Genomic DNA, 12,069 nt, shown 5'->3' with positions numbered 1-12,069 from the left:
TAGTTTGCACTAGATAGGCTGTTTTCGGTTTTCATTACGTTTATTGTTTTGTCGTGTTTAGTGTTTAGTCGTGTTTAGTGTTTAGTCGTGTTTACGTTTTGTTTAATAAATATGGATCGCAATCGACACGCTGCAGTTTGGTCCGACTCTCCTTCATCACCACTAGAAAACCGTTACAGAATCACCCACCACCAACGGACCAAGCAGCGTGTTAACAGGCAGGAACCACAGGAGAGGCAACAGAGGCAGCAGCAGCAGGAGCAGCAGCAGCTGCAGTGGGAGAGGCTGCACCACCTGGAGAAATGGACATGGGAGGAAGAACTGGACGGTAAAGGACCCTGGGCTCAGCCTGGAGAATATCGCCGCCCCAAGGAAGAACTGGAGGCGGCGAAAGCTGAGAGGCGCAGATATGAGGAGGCAGCACGGCGTAGCGGATGGAAGCCTGAGAATCAGCCCCAAAATTTCTTGGGGGGCTCAGGGAGAGTGTGGCAGAGTCAGGAGTCAGACCTGAGCCAACTCTCCCTGTTTATCGTGAGGAGCCAAGGAGGAGACCAGAACCAGAGACTGTGAAGGAGTTAATGGGGAAATTGGAGGAGAGAGAAATGAGGGAGTTGCTGTGTTGGTGCTTTTTGCATGGAATTCGCCCGACGGAACGTGTTGGGGATTTGATGGCACCTGGGTTAGCGCTCCATACTCGTCCTGAGGTGCGTGTTAGTCGGCTGGTGAAGTTGGTGCCAGCCTCACGCACCAGGCCTCCTGTGCACATCCCTAGCCTTGCACATCCTGTGCCAACACTGCTCTCAAGATCTCCAGTACGCTTTCACGGTCTAGCCCATCCTGTGCCACCTCCACACTCCAGTCCTCCGGTAGCAGCTCCCCGCTCCAGGCTTCCTGTGCGTGTCCTCGGTCCAGTACCACCAGTACCAGCACCACGCATCAGGCCTACAGTGCGCCTCGCCTCTCTAGCGCTGTTAGAGCTTTCCTCATCTCCAGCGCTGCCGGAGCCTCCCGCCTGTTCAGCGCAGCCAGAGCCTTCCTCCTCTACAGCGCTGCCGGAGCCTCCCGCCTGTTTAGCGCAGCCAGAGCCTTTCTCCTCTCCTGCGCTGCCGGAGTCTCCCGCCTATCTAGCGCTGTTAGAGCCTTCCTCATCTCCAGCGCTGCCAGAGTCTCCCGCCTGTTTAGCGCAGCCAGAGCCTTCCTCCTCTACAGCGCTGCCGGAGCCTCCCGCCTGTTTAGCGCAGCCAGAGCCTTTCTCCTCTCCTACGCTGCCGGAGTCTCCCGCCTGTTCAGCGCAGCCAGAGCCTTTCTCCTCTCCTACGCTGCCGGAGTCTCCCGCCTGTTCAGCGCAGCCAGAGCTGCCAGTCTACATGGAGCAGCCAGAGCTGCCAGTCTGCATGAAGCAGCCAGAGCTGTCAGTCTGCATGGAACAGTCAGAGCTGTCAGTCTGCATGGAGCAGCCAGAGCTGTCAGTCTACATGAAGCAGCCCGAGCTGCCAGTCTGCATGAAGCAGTCAGTCTACATGGAACAGTCAGAGCTGTCAGTCTGCATGGAGCAGCCAGAGCTGTCAGTCTACATGAAGCAGCCCGAGCTGCCAGTCTGCATGAAGCAGTCAGTCTACATGGAGCAGCCAGAGCTGTCAGTCCGCATGGAGCAGCCAGAGCTGTCAGTCTACATGAAGCAGCCCGAGCTGTCAGTCTGCATGAAGCAGCCAGTCTACATGGAGCAGCCAGAGATGTCAGTCTGCATAGAGCAGCCAGTCTGCATGGAGCTGCCAGTCTGCATGGAGCTGCCAGTCTGCATGGAGCTGCCAGTCTGCAAGGAGCTGTCAGTCTGCACGGAGCTGTCAGTCTGCACGGAGCTGCCAGTCTGTAAGGAGCTGCCAGTCTGCAAGGAGCTGCCAGTCAGCCCGGAGCCGCCAGAGCGGTCAGTCTGTAAGAAGCCGCCAGAGCTGTCAGCCTATATGGAGCAGCTAGTGCCGCCAGTCTGCCCAGCGCCGCCAGTGCCCCCAGTCTGCCCAGCGTCGCCAGTCTGCCCAGCGCCGTCAGTTTGCCCAGCACGCCAGTCTGCCCAGCACGCCAGTCTGCCCAGCGTCGCCAGTCTGCCCAGCGCCGTCAGTCTGCCCAGCATCGCCAGTCTGCCCAGCGTCGTCAGTCTGCCCAGCGTCGTCAGTCTGCCCAGCGTCGTCAGTCTGCCCAGCACCGCCAGTCTGCCCAGCACCGCCAGTATGCCCAGCGCCGCCAGTCTGCCCAGCGCCGCCAGTCTGCCCAGCAACGCCAGTCTGCCCAGCGCCGCCAGTCTGCCCAGCGCCGCCAGTCTGCCCAGCGCCGCCAGTCTGCCCAGCGCCGCCAGATCTACCAGTCAGCCAGACTCTTCCAGATCTGCCAGTCAACCAGACTCTTCCAGATCTGCCAGTCAACCAGACTCTTCCAGATCTGCCAGTCAACCAGACTCTTCCAGATCTGCCAGTCAACCAGACTCTTCCAGATCTGCCAGTCAACCAGACTCTTCCAGATCTGCCAGTCAACCAGACTCTTCCAGATCTGCCAGTCAACCAGACTCTTCCAGATCTGCCAGTCAACCAGACTCTTCCAGATCTGCCAGTCAACCAGACTCTTCCAGATCTGCCAGTCAACCAGACTCTTCCAGATCTGCCAGTCAACCAGACTCTTCCAGATCTGCCAGTCAACCAGACTCTTCCAGATCTGCCAGTCAACAAGACTCTTCCAGATCTGCCAGTCAGCCAGGATCTGCCAGTCAGCCAGGATCTGCCAGTCAGCCAGGATCTGCTGAAACCACCAGCCAGCCAGGAGCTGGTAGATCTATCTACCTGCCTGAGCTTCCTCTCACTCCTGAGCTTCCTCTCACTCCTGAGCTTCCTCTCACTCCTGAGCTTCCTCTCACTCCTGAGCTTCCTCTCACTCCTGAGCTTCCTCTCACTCCTGAGCTTCCTCTCACTCCTGAGCTTTCTCTCACTCCCGAGCTTCCCTCAGTCCCGAGCTGCCTCGGTCCCGAGCTGTCCTTCAGTCCCGATCTGCTCCTCAGTCCAGTGGGATTCTGGGTGGGGACTACTAGGCCATGGTCGGCGGCGAGGGTGGACTATCCAGGGACGAAGGGAGAGGGAACTAAGACATTAAAGGAGTGGGGTCCACGTCCCCGCGCCGGAGCCGCCACCATGGACAGACGCCCACCCGGACCCTCCCTATTGTTTTGAGGTGCGTTCGGGAGTCCGCACCTTAGGGGGGTTCTGTCACGCCCTGGTCAAAGTATTTTGTGTTTATCTTTATGTATTTGGTCAGGCCAGGGTGTGGCATGGGGTTTTTGTAATTGTGGTGTGTTTGTCTTGGGGTTTTGGTGGTGGTATTGGGATTGTAGCTTAGTGGGTTGTCTAGCAAGGTCTATGGCTGTCTGGAGTGGTTCTCAATCAGAGGCAGGTGCTTATCGTTGTCTCTGATTGGGAACCATATTTAGGCAGCCATATTCTTTGAGTTTGTCGTGGGTGATTGTCCTTAGTGTCTTACTTGTACTCTCTGTTAGTTTGTACTAGATAGGCTGTTTTCGGTTTTCATTACGTTTATTGTTTTGTCGTGTTTAGTGTTTAGTCGTGTTTAGTGTTTAGTCGTGTTTACGTTTTGTTTAATAAATATGGATCGCAATCGACACGCTGCAGTTTGGTCCGACTCTCCTTCATCACCACTAGAAAACCGTTACACTGGCGCCCTTGAGCGCCAGAGGGAGGAAGAGCGGGAGCAGGCGTGGCAAGTATATCCAATGCAAAAAACATTGACATTTAAATGGTATTAATACTAGTTTGCGTATATTTCCGTTAATTCCCATTAATTCCCGTTAATTCCTCTGAATATTCCCCAAAATGTGCAACCCTACTTGTACATCAAGCTGCCTAACGCGACAGGGATCCTTAGGCTACTTACCACCATCCTGACTAAAGTGCTGTGTGAATCAAAATGTAAGCTCTGAGATCAAGATGGTGGAATGAAACTACCCCACTAGCATCTGAAGAAAATAATGTTAGAAATTCCCTCCCAAATGACCCAGAGTGTTTTCGAGTTCAGTGTATTTCTTCCAGAGGGTTGAATAGATGAATATTTAATCACAGCGAGCACTAAGCACTGTGTTAAGCTTTTAGAGGTGCAGGCTTCCATCAGGGTGCTGTGGGTGATGACAGGGCCATGGCCCCACTCTCTCGGGACTAAAACGGCTGCTGGACTGCTGCTAAGCGGATGACACACGCACGCACAAACACATCTGCTCATGAACATCACTCGGAAAGTGTGTGTGTGTGTGTGTGTGTGTGTGTGTGTGTGTACAGTGCCTTCAGAAAGTATTCAGACCCCTTGACTTTTTCCCCATTTTGTTCAGTTACAGCCTTATTCTAAAATTGATTAAATAGGTTGTTTTTTTCCCTTCATCAATCTACACACAATACCCCACCATGACAAAGCAAAAACAGGTTTCTAGACATTTTTGGTCATTTATAAAAAATTAAAAGCTGAAAGAATTGCATTTACATAAGTATTCAGACCCTTCCCTCAGTACTTTGTTGATGCACCTTTGGCAGTCACTACATCCTCGAGTCTTTTTGGGTATGAAGCTACAAGCTTGGCACACCTGTATGAGGAGTTTCTCCCATTCTTCTCTGCAGATCCTCTCAAGCTCTGTCAGGTTGAATGGGTACCATCACTGCAGCGCTATTTTAAGGTCTATCCAGAGATGTTCGATCGGGTTCAAGTCTGGCCTCTGGCTAGGCCACTCAAGGACATTCAGAGACTTGTCCCCGAAGCCACTCCTGCATTGTCTTGGCTGTGTGCTTAGGGTCATTGTCCTATTGGTAGGTGAACCTTTGCCCCAGTCTGAGGTCCTGAGCGCTCTGGAGCATGTATTCATTAAAGATCTCTCTGTACTTTGTTCCGTTCATATTTGCCTCGATCCGGACTAGTCTCCCAATACCTGCCGCTGAAAAACATCCCCACAGCATGATGCTGCCACCACCATGCTTCACCGTAGGGATGGTGCCAGGCTTCCTCCAGATGTGACGCTTGGAATTCAGGCCGAAGAGTTCAATCTTGGTTTCATCAGACCAGAGAATCTTGTTTTTCATGGTCTGAGAGTCTTTGGGTGCCTTTTGGCAAACTCCAATCGGGCCAATAATAGATAGGTTCTGCTTTCCTTGACTGGGTCCCAAATGTCACCCTGCCCAGATTTTTTTTTTTGCCATTTGGGAGGCAGTCCTCCTCTGAGACTGGCAGTGATTTGATTAAACAATCTCAGTATGCATCCAGCCATACATCAACACACACTCGATATCAGCATCCCGTCACACATCTCTCATCTCACTGCAGACCATCCAAGGCAGCCGTACAGAGCAGAGGAGGCTGGTGGGAGGAGCTGTAAGAGGACGGGGTAATTGTAATGGCTGCAATGGAATAAATGGAACGGTATCAAACACATCAAACATATAGAAACCACATGTTTGACTCTGGTCCATTCATTTCATTCCAGTCATTATAATGAGCCCATCCTCCCACCAGCCTCCTCTGGTACAGAGCCACCACTGCAGTTTCGAGATAGTTGAGACAAGATGATAGTCTCTGCTAATGCTCCTGTCAGCCCTTGCCCGCCAAGAAGCAAGCCACCATTATGTACTCCAGGATTATACAGTTGAGTTGTTCAAACTCTTTCTTCATTCAAGTGCAAACACGAAATCCTCTGATGCATGTGACTATGCTACCAGTCAACCAGGTCATTAGTTGATGCTAAGTTAAAATGACTCTATAGATTTCTGATTTGGGGCAACCCTCTTTGGTGAGCTCCTGAGTTCGCCTCGCAAGCAGCCTTATCTCGCGAGCTTACATGTTCACTACTGTAGTCAGTCTGATAATTACCAGGCTACCCCTGAGCCCCACAGAGACTAATCGAGGGGAAGAGAGCATTTAAGAGGGAGAAAAATACCTGGATGGAATTGGCCCAGGTACAGGCCCTTATCAGGTACTACAACCTGAGAAATTAGCACAGAACCGAACAGGAGCACCATTTTCTAAGTAGCAGTGCTATGGGCTAATCTTTCCCTGCATCTTGACTAGGTTTTGCTTCCCAAAATGGCACTACTTTTTACCAGGGCCCCAAAATAGTGCACTATGAAGGGAATAGGGTGCCTTTTGAGACACAGCCTGAGTTAGTTCTCTTCCCTGAGTCAAGCTCACCATCTTTTATCCATGAAAATTATTTGGTTACTTGGAGGCATTAAGGTGTGGCACTGAGAAATGTCTCAGCATGTCAATTTGCCTATACTCTTCCTTCTGCAGAGGAATATATCTGACTAATATGAATGGGATATCTTGTTCAGGCACATTTAGTCTGTTTCAGACGTGCTTATTTCAGACAGTATAGTCTAGAACAGAATACAAAACGCTTCCTCTAAGATCTATCACCACAACACTCACGACTGCAATTTGTGATCATGGCAACAGGTATTACTATTCATCACACAATGCAAATCTGATCAAAGCTTATATATTATATATTCTTATATATTCTCCCATTCAAGGGTCTGGGTCCATGATCTCCCCCACAACTCACACGCCTGAATTTCCACCCTGCCATCCTATCTCCCTCTGTCTACATCCCAAAGAGCACCCTATTCCCTATATACAGTGGGGCAAAAAAGTATTTAGTCAGCCACCAATTGTGCAAGTTCTCCCACTTAAAAAGAGGAGAGAGGCCTGTAATTTTCATCATAGGTACACTTCAACTATGACAGACAAAATGAGAAACAAAAATCCAGAAAACCACATTGTAGGATTTTTAATGAATTCATTTGCAAATTATGGTGGATAATAAGTATTTGGTCACCTACAAACAAGCAGGATTTCTGGCTCTCACAGACCTGTAACTTCTTTAAGAGGCTCCTCTGTCCTCCACTCGTTACCTGTGTTAATGGCACCTGTTTGAACTTGTTATCGGTATAAAATACACCTGTCCACAACCTCAAACAGTCACACTCCAAACTCCACTATGGCCAAGACCAAAGAGCTGTCAAAGGACAACAGAAACAAAATTGTAGACCTGCACCAGGCTGGGAAGACTGAATCTGCAATAGGTAAGCAGCTTGGTTTGAATAAATCAACTGTGGGAGCAATTATTAGGAAATGGAAGACATACAAGACCACTGATAATCTCCCTCGGTCTTGCCCATTTACCATCTGAATGGTGCCCATTCACCATCTGAATGGTACCCATACACAATCCATGTCTTAATTGTCTCAAGATATAAAAATTATTCTTAAACCTGTCTCCTCTCCTTCATCTGCACCGGGTATGGGCAACTTTGATGGGGGCCACAAAAAAACTCATCATGAGGAGCTGCAGTGTCTCGTGGGTCTGTGTGCCCACATCCATGGGCCTTAGAAAGAGAGGCCATGGGCCCCTGATCTACATTGATTGAAGTGGATTTAAAAGGTGAAATCAATAAGGGATCATAACTTTCACCTGGATTCACCTGGTCAGTCTGTCATGGAAAGAGCAGGTGTTCATAATCTTTTGTACACACCGTGAAGATGACATCATGACAGAATCTCTCAATTGGAATTACAGAAGGTCCTATGGACCATAGAGATCCTATTAAATATGCATGTTCTATATGTAATTCTATGCTACTGTATCTGACCAAGGGGAACCTCGTGGAAAAAGTCCCACCGCTCAACTTGACCTGTGCCAATGCTGATGGATAAAGAACCCATCTCGTGGTTTTACATGTCCCTCTGATGTTGCTATGTTTCTGTCAAGCTGGACGTACAGTAGAATTTGCCCCCATCTACAGACCTGACCTAGGGTCAGCTCACCAAACCTCTGTGCAACAAAAACTATTTGAAGGTAAAATCATAGCATTATCTTTGATCAGGGGCCCATATGTGTAGCATCAAGTGTCTCAGAGTAGGTGATCTTGGATCAGGTCTCCCCTGTCCAAATAACTGTATTCATTACAATCTGAAAGGGAACACTGTTGATGAATTCCCACTCCTGCTCTAAGACGCTTGATACATACAGCCCCTGTGCATAAGGGTAGCTCCATCCTACACTCAGCCCCAGCCTGCTTGTTGGGAAGGTGGTCTGGGGGGTATGACTAAGTCTGAGCCATGGCTGAGTGACGTCTGCCTACCTGTGGGGACAAGAAGTACCATGTAACACTAGCTACCCCTGGAGCATCGTGATGACTCAGCATTTCAAGGTTAACTAATCAAAAGTGTGAAATTCACTGAGCTGAAAATGACATTAAAGTCCCCTTAAGCTTTATTAAAAACGTTTTCTCTCTCAATTTCACGGTAGGGCAAAAAATGCAAAAAAAATGTATTGGGGAATTAGTTTCAGCACCGCCGAGCAGAGCAATATCACAGAGAGTTCAGGGGACGTTGTGCATGCAAATGGGAGTGATGAAACTGCAATAAAATGATAATGATTTTGGGAAATTTCACGAGCTTGGTGCACGGTTTGACTTTGCTATTCCTATATTTTTTAGAGGCATTGTTGTGGAGGAAAAAGGAGGGAGTACATGGATAAACCTCAGTCTGTGTAATCACCACTCACCACGTTCAATGTACCCTCTAAATAAGGTGCTTTTGAGACAGTCAGTAGCACATAAGGAGGACTGTGTGCTCCAATGCCATACTGACTGCACTATTAGGCATAGCTGTAGCAGAGCGTGTGGGGCTGAGAAGGAAAGCGAGGGGGAGGTGGGTTGATACTTACTGCTCAGGCTGAGTGAGCATGCCTGAGTAAACCCTGTTTCCAGGCAGGTTTCAGGAGACCAGACAACGCCCAGAGGCTTCTCTCTCTCTCTCCTCATTTCTGAAAGAGTGCCTGTTACGTAAATGCAGCTCGACATTTAGCTGCAGCCTGTGTGATCTACTTTGCTGGCAGGAAGAGGAGCGAGATGGGTGTGTGTTAGAAGGGGTTACTGGCGTCTTGCAGGGCATAGCCCACACACACACACACACACACACACACACACACACACACACACACACACCCACACACACACACACACACACACACACACACACACCCTGACAAAGCAGTGTCGGTGTCCTTGTTCTAGCTGGAATCCAGAGAGTCTTATCTAGCCATTAACTCCACCTCCCCTCCCTATTGCAGAGCCGCCTCTACACATAAGGCTACGGTCAGCTCTCTCTCTTTCTCTCTCTCGCTGTACCTTTGACTCTCTTTTTCTTTCTCTTTTTTTTTACCCGTCCTTGATCTCTCTCTCAACACCCTCAGAGCAGGTGCAGTATAACAAACACCCACTGAGATAAAGCCTGGGCTGTGGTCGTTGAACCCATGAAACCTCTCCGACACATTTACCTGCCACAGAACTGTGCTTGTATGATGGGGAGGGTGAGACTGCTGACTGAATGACTCATACATAAATATGAGGAGAGGATAGTGACCAATGGACAGCACTGTGCTGTTTTAGATCTCAGTGACTATGCAAAAAAAAGCCTTAATAGCACAAAATAAAATGTACATTGGCCTCAGATACAGAGCCCTAGCTTTCTCTGGATGATGTTGATCCCTGAGTGTCAAAGATTCCTCTAGTCTAGAGAGTATGACATTTATGACTTAGCAACGGAAGAACATTCCAGTAAATCAGAGGAAAAGAGGTGGCGTGTCTCATCATTCTGACTCTGGCATAATGGATGGGATCACATAAAGGAGAACATTCCAGACCCCAGAATCGTATCCATATCTCTGCTACAGAGAGAATCGCATTGCCCATTCTTCTACCAGCCATAGAAAATTCTACAGATGAATAAACCCTCAAACCCAGTGTTTTATCAAAGCTTTCCTGGTAATGCTTCCTTCTAGTTACACTGACAAACGCAGCTCGATCTATCCTGTCTATTCACTGTGCAGCCATACCTCACCATACATATGCCCAGGCTTGCCTTGCTTAAAGCCTATGTAACACCATAATTGTAGAGCAGAATGAGAGACAAGACACCGCTCTCCTTGCTTAATGTGATTTTGCTATTACACAGAGGAATAATGGGTATCTGGGTCTTTCTTTTTCAAAACAAACCTTTGCCGTTGACTGACTGACTGGATGCATGTCAGGAGTTAGTGAAATTGCCCAGAAATCTCCCGAGGGGACTCAAAATGCCACATTCTGCATGGTTCACACTTAAACTCAATCATCTTGTGGAATGGGGTGACACACCTACAGTGGTTTCATTGCATCAATGTCTTCTGTTATAGATACACACATAAAAGCCTTAGCCTTCTCTCTGAGATGAAAGGTTGTCTGTGTCTTCTGGCTGTGGTCTCCTGAGGGATAGGGAATTCTACCTCCAACCCACTCTATGGGCCCTGGTCAAAAGTAGTGCACTTTGTAGAGAATAGGGCATATCAACCCATTTCTTTTCCTCCTCTTTCACTGTGACACTGTCTCCATGACAAACACTGGGCTCCTTCTCCACAGTCTTCCTGCATGACTGGCTCTAATGACGGGGTAAAGGAGCAGGAGCAGGAGCCTACCACTGGATACAGGCGCTGCCATCCGGAATGATTGCATCCTAGCCACGGGGAAATGCACATTATGTCATCATAATCTATTAAAAGAATCGTACTACAGAATAAAATGAAAACGAGTTGGTTTATTTCACTAATTCATGTCACACACACACACACACACACACACACACACACACACACACACACACACACACACACACACACACACACACACACACACACACACACACACACACACACGTGGGTGGTGATCTCTTGCAGACAGATTCCACAATAAAGGGCTGGTCCTTGCAGTCCTCCTGGCATTAGAATTTGTGGTGGTTATTCTCAAACTTGATAGGCTAATCTGGACTTTCCAGTATGATTTGTATGTTCTACAAAACAAGTGTTCCAAGTAGACTGAGAAGTGCTTTCACTCATTGGCCCTTATGACAAAAACCAACCCCTCCTCCCCCATTACATTCTCTCCCATAACTCTCACCCAGATATTCACCACCAAGACCAGGTTCTAATTGTACTGGTGACCTCATGAAGGCATTCTGAATCAATGGATGACAAATCAATGGATGACAAATCCATCAAATCTGTATTCAATATTGTTCACTTAGTGACATTTTTTTTCATGAGGTTATGATACCCATTAATTTGTGGATGCAGCATTGCAGGTGTATTCCCACTTCTGGGGGGCTGAGTTGCTAATAGCACCCTATTCCATATAGTGCACTACATTTGACCTGGGCTTGGAAATAAAACAAGTGGGCTCATAAGCCTTGTAATAGCTTATTCCTTTAATTCTTGGTGGTCACACTTTTGGGTAAAATAGTATAGGCTGATCCAACCATTAAGGACATTTTAACTGCAAAGTATCTTGCAAAGATGTGTGTGTGGCTACAATCTTGTTCAATCTGCCACAACCACTAGCCTACTGATCAAATATGGTTTACTCTGGATTACATTGACGCTGTATGTGTGTGAGATCAGAGATATTACAGAAAGAAGGAGATAGGAATCCCATTAGTCAATGAATTGGAGGAACGTGTAACGCCCCACCCAGCAGACTGTGGACCAATCGCGTTCACGTTGTCATGCTGAGCCACACGGTTGCTAATGCTAATTGTCACGTAAATCCCTTCTCAGAGTCAGGGTATGATGCTGCTTTCAAAACAACTCGAAACTTGGAAATGTCAGACTTCCGACTTCAGTGTGTTCAAGACAACTGGGAACGATCTCTGACTAGGAAAAATAGTTTTCAACAGTCATCCAACTCTGAATTCCAGTTGGCAACGATTGCTCTGACTTTCTGACCTGAAGACGTCACTAACATCATGATTTGACCCAATTTGTTTTGAGTTCCTAGTTGTCTTGAAAGCACTATTAGTTGAGAAACCTGCCTATTTTCCTCAAAAGTATGCAATCTCACGATTTCAAAGGAATATAATATTACAGAGAACAAGTTAATTATCTTACATCTCTGAAAATGTTTTAATGTTGTACTTGTTGTTGATGAAATTCATGCGAATGTTTGG

The sequence above is a fragment of the Oncorhynchus tshawytscha genome, linkage group LG18 (genome assembly GCF_018296145.1).
Source record: "Oncorhynchus tshawytscha isolate Ot180627B linkage group LG18, Otsh_v2.0, whole genome shotgun sequence".
NCBI classification, from domain to species: domain Eukaryota; kingdom Metazoa; phylum Chordata; class Actinopteri; order Salmoniformes; family Salmonidae; genus Oncorhynchus; species Oncorhynchus tshawytscha.
Note: the sequence above shows the minus strand (reverse complement) of the source record.